This window comes from Pan paniscus, chromosome 12, assembly GCF_029289425.2.
Source record: "Pan paniscus chromosome 12, NHGRI_mPanPan1-v2.0_pri, whole genome shotgun sequence".
NCBI lineage: Eukaryota > Metazoa > Chordata > Mammalia > Primates > Hominidae > Pan > Pan paniscus.
In genome coordinates, this window is record NC_073261.2 from 115,956,816 (window position 1) to 115,972,655 (window position 15,840).

The following is a 15,840-nucleotide window of genomic DNA, read 5'->3' on the forward strand; positions in this document are numbered from 1 at the left end:
ATGTTCCTGCTCACGATTGGGCTGTGGTGTCCCTGCTGTGCCACAGGCCCAGTCGCAGCCAAGGCAGGGCCAGGGGCTGGAGGGTCTCGGAAGCTGCCGCTCAGCCCCTGCCTCAGTTTCCTCACACTGTGAAGGTGGAGTCAGGTGAGCCTCCCGTTGCCTGGTTTTCCTGGGGAGGGTGGGGTCTTCCTGTCCAGCTTGGACATGGAGTGGAGCACCCCTCTTTCCCACAGTCCCGCCAAACTGGACTCATTTTCCTTCAAAGCCTAAGTCTTGTGAAGACACTTGTGCCCTGGAGGGCCTGGCGGCCACGAGGTAGACACTCCATGGCAAGACCTCGTCACCAAGGCACCTGCCGCTCAGCACAGCACTGTGCACAGCAGGTGCTTACTAAATACAGGCTTAATGAATAAGTGAATGAATGGAGAAGGGCATGAGAGAGGGGAAGAAACTCATCTGTATTAGCTCAAAACAGCCTGAATTCTGGCCTCCAGTCGGCATGGGACCAAGGAGAGCTGCACATGTGGTGGTCTGAGCCTCAGCCAGGGTGAGCCCAAGGGTGGGGGTGAGGCGAGGTGCACCCATTTTCGTGGGAGCTGAGCTGGAGGCTTATCCCGGCTCAGGGCCTCCTGCTTCCTTCCCTGTGTGGGGAAACGAGAGGCATTTCCTGGAAATGCAGCCTGGGTGCAGCGGAGGACAGAGCCAGGTAGGCTGGGAGGAGGCTGTGGGCCAGGGCTCTGGGACAGGTGAGAAGACACTGGCGCTCTGCCCAGAGCCCCTGTCCCCCAGCAGAGTGGCTACGAATTTCCTTCCCATCAGAAGTCAGGCCCTGCAGGTCCGTGGACCAAGACAAGCCACCTCCAACCAGAAAGAACTCTGGAGAGACGTGCCTGTGTCCACGCCCATGGTTGCTCAGGGACCAGTCAGGCAACCTCCTGCCTCAGATTCCCCCTACAAAACAGGGAGATCAGCATGGCCCATTCTGTGCCCCCAGGAGAGGCACCTGTTATACAGAGCAGGGCGGCAAACAATGGCCCATGGGCCGAACCCAGTCACCGCCTGGTGGTGCTTCCTTTTCAGCCACCCACCTTGTAGTGCCTGGCAAGGGCAGCCTAAGGGAACCCACACCCTCTCTGACACCTCTGTTGTGTGAATCTCACAGCTCTTCCTGCTGTCATAGCTTATCATTTATTTATTTTTATTATTTTTTTGCGACTGAGTCTCACTCTGTCGCCCACGCTGGAGTGTGGTGGCATAATCTCGGCTCACTGCAGCCTCCGCCTCCCGGGTTCAAGCGATCCTCCTGCCTCAGCCTACTGAGTAGCCGGGACTACAGGCATGTGCCAGTACACCTGGCTAATTTTTGTATTTTTTGTAGAGGCAGGGTTTCACCATGTTGGCCAGGCTGGTCCCACACTCCTGACCTCAGGTGATCTGCCCGCCTCAGCCTCCCAAAGTGCTGAGATTACAGATGTGAGCCATCGCGCCCAGACAGAAGTTATCATTTATTTATTTTTGCTCATCTTCCTCTACTAGAATGGAAACTCCACTGAGAGCAAGGATCCCATTTATTCTTTATTTCCGTATCCCCGGTGTCTTTGAAAGTGCCTGGTACGTACTGGCACAACGTTTCTGAAATGAATGAGTAGATATGGCTCTACTGGTGTCCTGTGACCCGCATAACCAAGTGCCAAGAGCTGGGTGGCTCACAACAACAGAACCTGCTCTCTCACCGTCCTGGAGGCCAGGTGTCTGACATCGAGGTGTCAGCAGGGCCCTGCTCCCTCCAAAGGCTCCTGGGGAGGCTCCTTCCCGGCCTCCTCCAGCGTCTGGGGGTTGCTGGCAATCTTTGGCAATTTTGGCACTCCTTGGCTGGTGGACGCTTCACTCCAATCTCCGTCTCCGTTTCCGCCCAGAACTCCCTTGTGAGTCTGTGTCTTCCCTTTCTCAGGAGACTTGCTCATTCCAGCCGCAGTTCTTCCAGAGGGCGGTCTGCACGCGTGAACTGCCTGAGTGGGGAACCCAGCCGGATCTTGAACTGCCCAGGCCCCAGCTCCCAGCTTGATTTGCTGCGGTTTTCCTAATTGGAAGAGAAACGTATGCTGATTATTTTTAAAGACATAAATGTTACAGAAATGTAACAAAAGCAAGTGAAATTCCCCCCAGCCCCATCTCTCCCTGCTCAATGGCGTGATCGCACACATTTGGGGCTGGTGCCTCAACTCAGGCCTCTCATCACCCACGGAGGCCTGGGATGGGCAGAGCATGATGTCAGGCACCGTGGGGGGACTCGCGGGGGCGAGCTTTACCTTCGCTCTTAAGGAGCTCCCAGTCTAAAGAGGGAGACCAAAAAAAAAGCCCAAGGAACTGTCCTAGCCAGAGGGGCCTAAGGAGGCCATGACTAAATGGCCTGTGGCTTTCTGCAGGGGATCCTGGAACAGAAAAGGACTTAAGGTGAAAACTGAGGAGATCTGAGCCAACAGTGGACCTGATGAATGACTGTCAGTCCATTTATCGGAACAAATGGGCCGGACTCATGCCCCATGTTAATAATGGAGGAACCTGGATGTGGGGTTTATGGGGACTCCCTGTACTATCTTCTCAATTTTTCTGTAAATCCAAAACTGTTGGAAAAATTAAAATCCATTAAAAAAAAAAAGACACAAGATAAGGCACCAAGGCGAATGGTCTGCTGAGACAGAGGAGGCCAAGCCTCAGAGCTCCCCACCGGCTTACACTGAGGGAGGCCAGCTGGCCCTTGCAGCCACACAGAGTGAAGGAAATGAGCTGGGTGTTTCAGGAGAGAGCAACCAGATGTCCCATCTGGCTGTGGCCCGCATCCCTCCCCGCCAGGGCCCTGCTTGGTAAGCGGTATCTGCAGCCTTGGGAATGCCCCAAGGGGAAGGGGACAAGAGGAAAGGGAGTGAGACCATGGGATGGACCCGCGGGCCTTCCTGCTCTAGTTCCCAGCCTCTGCCTGCCCCACAGGAGGCTCCCTAAGTTCCCCGAGAGTGCGGGAATGCACAATGAGCAAATGCTGGTTGCTAGGCCTGCGTGTGCACAGGCAGACTCTCCGTTGTGTCTTTTGGTGCCTGCGAGCTCCTTGCGGGTCTGCAGCTCATAAACCCTCTTCACTCACCATCTATTTTGCTATTTTTTAATTGCCTGAGGTCAAATCCAGAAAGCAGCTTCTGAGATTCCTGCGGCTTCCTGCCCGCCTGGTGTCCTACGCTACCATTTTCCTGTGCAAACACTTGAGGGGCGTTGGGAGCCGAGGGAATTGGAGCAGCAGGCCCTGTTCCTTCCCCTGGCTGTGTGTTTAGGAAGGTCTTTGGAAACACAACTGTTTGGAAAAGTCTTGAAATAGGAAATAGAGTCCCAGCTGAGTGTCTAGGTTACATGAGAGTCAAAAAATATAAAATCATTTCCTCCAAGGTTGCCAAGTTTGGAGGGCCCACCCTGCTCTGCACATCCTGCAAATGACTCAACTTGAATTTACCTCCGTGACTCTTGCGCGACTTCCACGCGTGAAGCCAGCACCCAAAGGAGCACTGGGTGCCCCTGGCGGCCTGGACACCAGCCTCCCCTCCATCACAACACTGGGACCCTGTCCCAGGCTGGGCCTGGCCCACTGCTCAAAAAGCATCACACTGTCACCTGGGGCATCTGCAGAACTTTTCATCAGACAAGGAGAAATGGCCTGTCCCTTGCATGGGGAGAATTCCTCTGCTATTTTAACCATTTTCTTTTTCTTTTTTTTTTTTTTTTTGAGACGGAGTTTCGCTTTTGTTGCCCAGGCTGGAGTGCAATGGCGCGATCTCAGCTCACCATAACCTCCGCCTCCCAAGTTCAAGCAATTCTCCTGCCTCAGCCTCCTGAGTAGCTGCGATTACAGGCATGCACCGCCACGCCAGGCTAATTTTGTATTTTTAATAGAGATGGGGTTTCTTCATGTTGGTCAGGCTGGTCTTGAACTCCCGACCTCAGGTGATTCACCCGCCTCGGCCTCCCAAAGTGCTGGGATTACAGGCGTGAGCCACCGCACCCGGCCTTATTTTAACCATTTTCAAACATGCAGCTCAGTGGCAGGAATCCATTCATTGTTGTGCAGCCATCACCAACATCCACCCCCAGAACTTGTTCATTATCCCCTGCTGAAACTTTGCACCCACAAAACACTCTCTATTTCCTCCTCCTCCCAGCCCCTGGTAACCGCCACTGGACTTTCTCTATGAATTTGCCTCTTCCGGGTGCCTCATATCAGTGGACTCATGTCCCTTTGTGTCTGGTTTTTTCACTTAACGTGGTGTTCTTGAGGAGTCTGTCCCTTTGTGTCTGGTTTTTTCACTTAACGTGGTGTTCTCGAGGTTCACCGGTGTGGTAACAGGTATTCGAGTTTCATGCCTGCCCATGGCTGACTAGCATCTACTGTGTGACTGGGCCTCACTGCACTGATGCGTCCCTCTGCGGAGGGACAAGTGGGTCGCTTCCACCTTCTGGCGACTGTGAATAACACTGCTGTGAACATGGGTGTGCACTCTCTGTTGGAGTCTCTGCTTTCAGTTCTTTTGGATATACACCCGGGCGTGAAACTGCTGAGTCATAGGGTAATTCTGTGTTTAACATTTTTTTCTTTCTTTCAAGACAGAGTTTCTCTCTTGTTGCCCAAGCTGGAGTGCAGTGGCGTGATCTCGGCTCACTGCGACCTCCGCCTCCCTGGTTCAAGCGATTCTCCTGCCTCTGCCTCCCGAGTAGCTGGGATTACAGGCATTCGCCACACCTGGCTAATTTTTTGTATGTTTAGTAGAGATGGTATTTTGCCATGTTGGCCAGGCTGGTCTCGAACTCCTGACCTCAGGTGACCCACCCACCTCAGCCTCCCAAAGTGCTGGGATTACAGGCATGAGCCATGGCACCCAGCCTGGGCTTTTTCCTGTTGCTGTCATTGTTGAATTGTAGTTCTTTACATGTTCTGGAGAGGGACATCACATTCTATGTTTGATTTTTATCCATCTGTGCACACATATCCAGAAGCAGAAATTCAAGTGTAGGGGGGCTGTGGGGGGACTGAGAAAGGCTTATATAAAAGGCTTGGCAACAAAATCAAATCAGCCTTTGCAGAGGTCCCTGTTCCTTCCATTCCCAAGGGAACATTCCAGAAACCCCCATTGTGGGCTGGGCTTCTCAGTCTTTTCTCCATGTCCTGTTGCAAGCCCGAGAGCCCTGAGTCCATGGGCCTGTGTGGTGGTGGTCCACAGCCTCCAGGCCAGGGCAGGAAGGGTAGACCTTGCTGGGCTTGGGTGCTCACCCGCCAGGCTCCCATCCTCAGTGCCCCTGGGAACCCTGTCGGCATCGCCTTGAGTGCCCCTGCTGTCTGTCTCCGGCCCGCCTGGGTCAGCCCCTTCCTGAATGCCCCTTGCACCCATCCGTGCCCGTCTTCTCCAGGAGCAGGAATTCAGCCTGTAATGGATGCAGTTTTATTATTGAGGGAGGCAGTGAGTGTGGGTATCAAAAAGGAGAAAGAAACCCACCCGGCGTTCTTCCACAGCGCATGACGTGGCTGAAGGATACAGTGGACTTACCCACTTCAGTGACTCCCAAATTATTCATCAGATTCCTCGAATTGTACACACATCCCAATTCCTCATCTAGAGGGCGTTTTCCACCTGGCATCAGCCCCCAGGGATTTTGGCCTTCGTTGTCACTGCTTGGCTGGGAAGGGGAGGTGACGAGCTGCATGCTGGTGGCAGATGCAAGTTGAATTTGAAGGCCCCCAGCTCCAGGACTGGATGTGGTGCCTGCCCCAGCCTGTGGGGCACCTTAAGGGCCCTGTGGCTTTAAGAGCCAAGGCCGGCTCTGTCCCCCTGCTCAGCCCAAGTTACTAGAAGGCCAAGGCAGAGGCCTCACAGCCTCAGAAGGAACCAGCCCTGCCCACACCTCGGTCTCTGGCCTCCAGAACTGTGAGACAGGACGTGCCTGCTGTTTAAGCCCCCGGTGTGTGGTGCTATGTGACAGCAGCCCTGGCAAACTCACATACCTGGAAGCCCTGGTTACAGCCACGTGGTTTGTTGAAGTGGAGCTTGGGGGCCTAAAGGAGGGGCTTTTGCTCTGCCTACAGCCCCCAAGCCCAGGGGGGTTTCAACAGTGATGCCCTCTAGGTTCTGGCAACAATTGTGTGTCCTCAGAGGTAGTGGAAGGGAGCACCTCGCATGGCTGATTGAGACTGGAAAACAAGGTCCTGGCGAGAGAGAGAGAGAGAGAGAGAGCAACAGAGAGAGAGCCCGAAGCCCACCCATGGGAAGCCCCCATCACAGACTTGGCCCCGCTTAGGCACAGACCTCTCCACGTTAGCGATGGAAGTTATCTGAGTCACACGGCAGCGGAAGATGTTAGCGAATCCATACGGGGCTGCAGCAACCTCCTCAGAAGAACGAATTTGAGGGGCATGAGGCAGGAGAGACTGGGGCAAGTTTTAGGGCAGGAGTGAAAGTTTATTAAAAAGCTTTAGAGCAGGAATGAAAAGAAAGGAAAGTACACTTGGAGGCGGGCCCAGCAGGCGACTCGAAAGACAAGTGCGAGGCTTGACCTTTGACTTGGGGTTTTGTATGGTGGCCTGCCGGGGGCTTGCATCCATTCTCCCCGATTCCTCCCTCGGGATGGGCTGTCGCATGCACAGTGGCGGCCAGCGCTTGGGAGGGGAGCACGCGCAGTGTGCGCACTGGAGCTGTACACATGCTCCCTTGAGGCGTTCTTCCCATGCCAGTCGAATGTCCCTAGAGTGTCATATACCGCTTATACTCTGCCGTTTCACCTCTCGGTGCACACGTGTGAGCCCACCTGCCCAGCTCCTGAGGTCTCATGGGGAAGCTGCTGATGGCCAGCTTCAGGTGTTTTCTATTAGGAGACTGCCTTTCCCTGGAGCTGGCTGCAACCAATTATTATTATTATTGTTATTTTTAATTTAATTTTATTTTTTTGAGATGGAGTCTCTGTTGCCCAGGCTGGAGTGCAGTGGCGCGATTTCAGCTCACTGCCACCTGTGCCTCCCAGGTTAAAGCAATTCTCCTGCCTCAGCCTCCTGAGTAGCTGGGATTACAGGCATGCACCACCACATCCAGCTAATTTTTGTATTTTTAGTAGAGATGGGGTTTCACCATGTTGGCCAGGCTGGTCTCGAACTCCTGGCCTCAAGTGATCACCTGCCTCAGCCTCCCAAACTGCTGGGATTAGAGGCGTGAGCCACCACGCCCGACCCCATTATTATTTTAGAGAGACAGTCACCAACCACCTGACCATCCCTTGATGGTCGTGGACACTACTGGTGGGGTGGGGGTGCCTCTCCTGCCCTGCTCATGTCTGACCAGCCACCTTCTGTAACATGGGGAGCCTGAGTGCTGGTGGATGGAGCAGGGGCAGCCCCCAGCACCCACTGCCACCTGGTGCTGGATGTCCCTCTTTCCCGATCTGAGGAACAAGCGGCTGTGGAACCAGTAATGGCGGCTTATTGCTTCCTTGATGGAGCGGGCTGGGTTTCCTTCCCATCCCAGCACTGCCCCCACCCCCCACCCCCAGGGCAGCAGCTCCCTCCCTGGAAAAGGCTGAGGACACGTGTATCCTGGCAGCTGGGCTGAGGGTACATCCTCTTGATTGTTTGAAGGAAAGTTCAGGAGTAAATATGGAAAAAGCCATCAGCGTGTGGCAGGCCACCTGCCCCAGGGGGTGTGGCTGGGCCCTGGGACCGTGGCCCCCCCTGCCACTGGCCTGGACGCAAGCCCCAGCTCCCCAGTGCTTGGGGCCTCCTCTCCACAGGGACACTGGGGTCAGGAGAGCCTGGAGAGCTACTGGGTCTGATGGAACAAAAGACAGCATTTTCAGGGGGTGCTGGGGGTCCCCACGGTCCACAGTAACCTGTTCCAAGGTCTGCCCCAGGGCCCAGAGAGCCTTGGGGATGGAGGCAGACAGTGGACAGTGGTGCCCGGGGAGGCCAGGCAGGGATGGGGCCCCACCATCCGGCCGCCCTCTGGGGGCTGGGAAAGGGGTTCAGTTGCTGCAGGTTTCTGGCCCAGTGCCCCTGGAGATCAAGCCCCAGTCCCTTAGCTGCCCCACTAGTCCTGCCTTGCAGCCTCACTGTCCCCATCTCTCAGGGTGCCTGCCCGTCACCACTGTACACACTGTCACTCGAGGCCCAGCACCACTCTCTGCACACTTTGTGGGCTATAAAGACCTACTTATTTTCCGTTTGTCAGCATCGCTCTGTGACTTGATTTAGAAGGGTCCTAGGATCCTAGGATGGGATCCCCTTCTCAGCCGACCCCCACATTCTCCCCACCTGGCACAGAGCAGGCACTCAGTTCAGGGCTGGGTTGCTGCATTTAATTATTCCTGGGTAGAAGTCTCGAGCAGGTTGAAGTTCAAGCCGAAAAAGAACCATGTACATTAGAGGAGTGCCAAATTGCCCGGGAGGATGACAGCACCTCTGGAGGGGTGCATTCAATCAAAAGGTGCGGGGACACACGGCCCTGGAGGGCCTCCAGCACTGAGGTCCTGAGCGCCTTTGTGAGTGGGGCACACAGGCTGGGTGGCCCTCATCAGATGTGACGTCTCAGAACCCAGGCATGGTCCAGTGTCTCACAGATGCCAGCTGCCTCCAGACGTCCGTGTCTCCTTTATCCCCACCACAGTGCACTATTTGCTGCTTGAAAATGCTTGTGATGCCTGCGTGCCTCTTCTCCCCTTCTTCCAGCTGGTACCCCAAAAGTGAGCATGTGCCCCTGGAGAAAGCGCCGCCTTCACAGCCTCCCTGAACTCACTCAGTGCTGGACAAGGAGATGTGAGCAGAAGCAGTGTGTGCCACTTCTAGGAGTTCATGTCCTCAAGGGCGGAGCATCCCTTCCAGTCCCCACGGCTGGAATTTCAACGTAATGACCCAAGTTCCAGCAGCTGCAAGGACAGGTCCTGCACCCCAGGGAGGACACGCTGAAACCGGGAGGAGCCTGATCCTTACGATGTTGGTGCCACTGCTGGAGGTGACAAGGAACCTCTGTGACATGAGAGGACAGGGCTTTGGATTTTTCTGCTAAATCTCCTACCTGATGTAGTCAAATCACAGCAGTGTCCGGGAAGGGAGACTGTTATGTTTCCTTGGAGGGGGAGTCCATATTTTACATTTATTTGTATTCTTTTTGTCATCTAGCACAGAGTAAGCATTTTGATCTGATTTGATCCAATCTTTTCAAATTCTGTTACCCAGGGAGTGACAAAATCTACACCATGCCTCCCTGCCGTCTCCAACATGCCCTGTTTTCTCATCGGCAAACTCCCTCTTAGGTTCCAGACGGGCCTCTTTGGAGGGCTGCGGAGCTTGCTTTTGCCCCAGTTTCTGCTGATCTTGGGTCTGGATGACATCACCTCTTAGATCTGATCTTTCCAGATGGGACATCCACCCGGCAGTGGCTGCTTAAGGCATCTGCTGCCCGCCTACTGAGCATCTGAGCAAAGCCATGTGGCAAGTCAGAGTCCGAGAAAGGAAGGGCTTCCAGGAAGGAAGGGCTGGGGTCAGCCGGCAGATGCCGAGCCGCTCAAGGTGGGGAAAGCCGGCCTTCCGATGGGGCCCCGGGGCAACAGGACGGGGTCATCCCAGCAGAGGCGCACACGCGGCCAGGCTGCAAGCACTGAGGGTGCCTGGAGCAAGGAAAGCCACAGCAGCAAGGAATCACCCCTCGTCAGGGAAGTTCACAGCGATAGGAATGAAATAGAACAGTGGCTTCGGGAGCCACAAGGTGGGCTTTCCTTGGATAGAATCTAGAAGTGAAAAAGTGACGGCTCTTTTTCAACGAGTGGCAGCCACTTCTCCTTAGCCTGGGTCTGCTCTCCAGGCATTGCTGCGGGGAGGGGCAGGCACTATTTTTTCTTGGTAGTACCCATCTGTATTGCTTATATTTTTTCAAAGCCTGTTTACCTACTCCTGTCATTTAAAAGAAAAACATTTTAAATAGATTCCTGAGCGGGTCATCAGACCAGGGGCCACCGATAAAAAAACTTGGAAATTCCACTTGCTCCAAGGACTTGGCTTTGGGGGGAAATGTCAGAATCAAAACAGGCAGCCGCAGATTTTGAATGGAACGGGTCTGGGACATGCCTTTCCTCTGAGCCTGAGGTGGTCCCAGGTCCCAGCATGAGCCCTTTGTTGTCACGTGACCAGGAGCCAAACCCTGCCTTCGGTTTTGTTTCCTGTGAAATAAGTCCCCGGGTGGCAGTGGCAGGGCGGAGGTGTGCTTTCGCAGTTGGGGGTGAAGCCAGGTAGTCACGAAGGTCAATTATAGGGCAGGGACAAGGCCACGGGGCCGTCTAATGATGAAAGGATATATGAGATTGTATTTCTTTCTTTCCACATGCAGCTTACTCCTGTAGCTGCTGTGCTGAGCTCCATATGAAAAGGTTACTGACCACAGAGCTTTGGGTTAGTTCCTGGTGAGAACTCCAGGGTAGGGTGGGTAGGGGAAGCGTGCCTTCCGCCGTGGGACAGTGTCTCGGTGCCTGACTGTATTAGGGTTCTCCAGAGAAACAGAACCAACAGGATGTATAGAGAGCAGTAGAAAGAGATTTATTATGAGGGACTGGTGTGTGATTACACAGGCCACGATGTCGTAAGATCTGCTGTCTGCACTGCACTGGGGATTCAGGAGAGCTGATGATGGAGGTCCCAGGCTGAGTCCAAAGGCCCTAGAACCGGGAGCTCTGACGTTGGAGGGCAGGAGAAACGCATGTTCCAGCTCAGGAGAAAAGAGAGACAATGGGCCTTTCCTCTGCCGCTTTGTTCTATGAAGCCTTCCTCCATGGGTTGGATGAGGCCCACCCACAGGGAAGAGAGCGGATCTTCTTTACTGGGTCCCCTGATGGAAATGCCAATCGCTTTCAAAAACTATGCCCCCCACCCCGCCCCCCGCACTGACACACCCAGGAATAATGTTTTGCTGCTTATCTGAGCATCCCTTAACCTAGTCAAGTTGACTCATAAAATTAACCACCACGCTAACCCCAGGTGTGCTACATACCTTGAAGTGCTAAATACTGGATGAGATACTTTACTGCTGGGATCTAACAGCTTCTCATCCAACCCTAGAAAGCCCCTAGGATCTTCCTCCTCATGAGTGAATAGATTAAGGCTGACCAAGGTCTCCCAGCCCCTGAGTGGCCCAGCTGGAATTTGAGTTCGTGACTATCAGTCTTCAAATCTGAGTCGTGCCTACTCCAGGCTGACGCAGCCCTGAGCGACTGAATGAGCTGGCAGGCGCAGGATGTGTCTACTGAGTTAAACCGAATGTACTGGAAGGGAGGGGACTTAGGACACATTATATTATTCATGCATTTTTGCACTTACTTATCAGGGACCTGCTGTGTGCACATTCTGATACTGAGCTCAGCAGAGGTACAAGAGAAATATACCGCCACGGCTTCCTTCAAAGAGCTCGCCGCATGGCTGGGAAGCAGTAGCAGGGAGGCTTCGCTCAGTGCAGACGGTAAGATCTGTGGGCCCCAGGAGAGAGAAAGCCTGGGCCTGCGGTATGGGGTAAAGGCATCATTCAAGAATATTTCCTGAAAGAAGTTGGGGTTGAGCTGCACAATATGGCATGAACAGGGCTCGAGTTCATGCCAAGAACTCGGGAATTTGTTACAAGGACTTTGTTTGGAACTTTGTTCCAAGAACAAAGGAAGAGCATTCCAAAAGGGGAAAATGGAATAAGCGAAGCACCAGAGATAGGTACGTGTAAGGCATATTCGGGGGGCAATAGATCAAACCGGCTGCAACAGCGAAGGCTGTGGTGGCGTCTAGTAAGTTTGGAGGATACCAATAGATAATTATTCAACATTTATTTATTTATTTAGAGACAGTCTTACTCTGTCGCCCAGGCCGAAGTGCAACGGCAGGATCTCGGCTCACTGCAACCTCTGCCTCCCGGGTTCAAGCAATTCTCGTGCCTTAGCCTCCCAAGTAGCTGGGATTACAGGCTCCCACCACCATGCCCGGTTAATTTTTGTAGTTTTAGTAGAGACGGGGTTTCACCATGTTGGCCAAGGTGGTCTCGAACTCCTGACATAAAGTGATCCACCCACCTTGGCCTCCCAAAGTGCTGGGATTATAGGCATGAGTCACCACGCCTGGTCTATTCAACCTTTAAAAAGAAAAATTCTGGGCCAGGCATGGTGGCTTATGCCTATAATCCCAGCACTTTGGGAGGCCAAAGGGGGTGGATCACCTGAGGTCAGGAGTTCAAGACCAGCCTAGCCAACATGGTGAAACCCCGCCTGTACTAAACACACACACGCACACACACAAAAAAAAGAAAGAAAGAAAGGAAAAAAGAAAATTAGCCAGGCATGACAGGTGCCTGTAATCCTTGCTACTCAGGAGGCTGAGGCAGAAGAATCGCTTGAACCCGGGAGAGGGAGGTTGCAGTGTGCCAAGACTGCACCACTGAACTCAAGCCTGGGCGACAGGGCAAGACTCCGTCTCAGGAAAGAAAAAAAAGAAAAACTCTGACACATTCTACGCCATGAATGAACCTTGAACCTTGAGGACATGATACGAGTGAAATATGCCAGTCACAAAAGGACAAAAACTCTGTGATTCCACTCCTGTGAGCTTCTAGAGCAGCCATAGCTACAGACAGAAAGTAGAAGGTGGGTGCAGGACTGGAAGGTAGGCGGAATTGGGAGTTGTTGTTTAATGGGTATGGAGTTGCAGCTTTCTTCTTCTTCTTCTTCTTCTTCTTCTTCTTCTTCTTCTTCTTCTTCTTCTTCTTCTTCTTCTTCCTCTTCCTCTTCCTCTTCTTCTTCTTCTTTCTTTTTCTTCTTCTTCATTTTTTTTTGAGATGGAGTTTCATTCTCGTTGCCCAGGCTGGAGTGCAATGGCAGGACCTTGGCTCACTGCAATCTCTGCCTCCCAGGTTCAAGAGATTCTCCTGCCTCAGCCTCCAGAGTAGCTGGGATTACAGGTGTGTGCCAGCACGCCTGGCTAATTTTTTTTGTATTTTTAGTAGAGACGGGATTTCACCATGTTAGCCAGGATGGTCTCGATCTCCTGACCTCGTGATCCTCCCACCTCAGCCTCCCAAAGTACTGGGATTACAGGCGTGAGCCACCACGCCCGGCCCTGGCTAATTTTTTGTATTTTTAGTAGAGACAGGGTTTCACCATGTTGGCCAGGCTGGTCTCAAACTCCTGACCTCAGGTAATTTGCCTGCCTTGGCCTCCCAAAGTGCTGGGATTACAGGTGTGACCCACCGTGCTCGGCCATGGAGTTGCAGGTTTGCAAAATGAAATAGTTCTGGAGATGGACGGTGGTGATGGTCGCATAACAATGTCAGCATACTCAATGTCATTGACCTGTACACTTCAACACTTCAAAATGCTTATGACAACTGTTATGTGTGTGTGTGTGTGTGTGTGTGGTGTGTGTGGGTGTGCGTATACATTTTTTTTTTTTTTTTTTGAGACAGAGTCTTGCTCTGTCGTCCATGCTGGAGTGCAGTGACATGATCTCGGCTCACTGCAACCTCTGCCTCCCAGGTTCAAGCGATTCTCCTGCCTCAGCCTCCCGAGTAGCTGGGATTACAGGCACACACCACCCACGCCCGGCTAATTTTTGTGTTTTTAGTAGAGACAGGCTTTTGCCATGATGGCCAGGCTAGTTTCGAACTCCTGACCTCTGGTGATTCACCCACCTTGGGCTCCCAAAGTGCTGGGATTACAGGCGTGAGCCACCACATCCAGCCATGTTATGTATATTTTACCACAATTTTTAAAAATAGGTCAAAGTTTTTGTAGTTTGGAAGGTACAGACGTCTTTTGTGGCTTGTGTGCTGCACGCCGAGGAGTCTGGACTTCACCTCGTAGGCTAGTGGTCTGCTTCAGTTTCCTCTTGCTACATAACCAACTACCTCAAAGCTCAGAGGTTTAAAACAGCCACCACTGTATTTGCTCACATTCTGCGGGTCAGGAACTTGAGCAGGGCTCCACTGGGCAGGTCTTCGGTTCCACGTGGTATTGGTGTGGGTCTCTTGTGAAGCTGCTATCACAGGATGGCTGGGGCTGGAACAACCAAGACGGTGCCACCTCTGTGTCTGGTGTTTGCAGGAATGGCTGGGACAGTAAGACTTCTCTCCTTTTCTCCCTATATTCCTAACTTGGTGGTTGGACCACAAGAATGGGCTTCCCAAGTGACCAAGGTAGAAACTGTTTCTATCTTAAGGCCAAAATTTGGAGCCGACATAGCATTAGTCTCACCGCATTTCATTGCTCAAAACAAGCCCAGCTTCAAAGGGGAGGGGGAAAGCTGGCACTATTTCCTGGGGAAAGCTGGCACTATTTCCTAAGGAAATCGTGGCAAGGTTGCTTTGCAAAGGAGCAGAAAAGATAGAGATTATTGTTATTGTCAGTGAAAAGTCTTGGAGCTAACTTAGTTTTTTGTTGTTGTTGTTGTTGTTGTTGTTGTTTTGAGATGGAGTCTTGCTCTGTCGCCCAGGCTGGAGTGCAGAGTGCAGCGGCACAATCTTGGCTCACTGCAAACTCCGCCTCCCGGGTTCACGCCATTCTCCTGCCTCAGCCTCCCGAGTAGCTGGGACTACAGGTGCCCGCCACCACGCCTGGCTAACATTTTTGTATTTTTAGTAGAGACGGGGTTTCACTGTGTTAGCCAGGATGGTCTCGATCTCCTGACCTTGTGATCCACCCGCCTCGGCCTCCCAAAGTGCTGGGATTACAGGTGTGAGCCACCGCGCCCGGCCCCAGAGTTTTTTGATAACACATTGTTTTCATTACAGAAGTCATTTACAGTTGAGAAAATGCCTTCTCTGGCAGGTCCTTCCTTTGGTGGCTCATGAAAAAGGAGTTCTTTGTGCACTTCATCTGTGAAACATAACCTTTCCCAGATACAGTAACAATATCTGTAGTTTCATCCAATTGAGTGGCAAACTTCCCACTGAATAATTTGTTCTAATGGTTGTCTTCACATTTTCCAACACTATTTGTTGACCAAAAAAATGTATCTTGGTTTGCTGCCATCTTGCTTTCCAGTCTGTAATCCATTTAAGCATTTGCCCACTGGTATTGCCTCTTGGACTTTTTCTATTAAAACAGAAACAAAAACAAAAAAAAAACACCTCAGAGGGCTGGCCACGGTGGCTCATACCTGTAATCCCAGCACGCTGGGAGGCCAAGGTAGGATCATTGCTTGAGCCCAGGAGTTCAAGACCAGCCTGGGCAACATAGCAAGACTTCGTTCTACAAAAAATTAAAAATTAGCTAACTGGGCATGCTAGGGGGAGGACCTGTAGTCCCAGCTACTCGGGAGGCTGAGGCGGGAGGATTGCTTGAGCCCTGGAGGTCGAGGCTGCAATGAGCTGTGATCGTGCCACTGCACTCCAGCCTGGGTGACAGAGCAAGACCCTATCTTAAAAAAATAAATAAACATTTTTTAAAAAACACCTAAAGGCTGGGCGCGGTGGCTCACACCTGTAATCACAGCACTTTGGGAGGCTGAGGCGGGCAGATCACAAGGTCAGGAGATCAAGACCATCCTAGCTAACACGGCAAAACCCCATCTCTACTAAAAAAAAAATACAAAAAATTAGCTGGGCGTGGTGGCGGGCACCTGTAGTCCTAGCTACTCGGGAGGCTGAGGCTGGAGAATGGCGTGAGCCCTGGAGGCAGAGCTTGCAGTGAGCGGAGATTGCACCACTGCACTCCAGCCTGCGCGACAGAGTGAGACTCCATCAAAAAACGAAAACAAAAACAAAACAAAAACACCTCAAAAGAAGCTTCTAAACATTTTTCATTAAA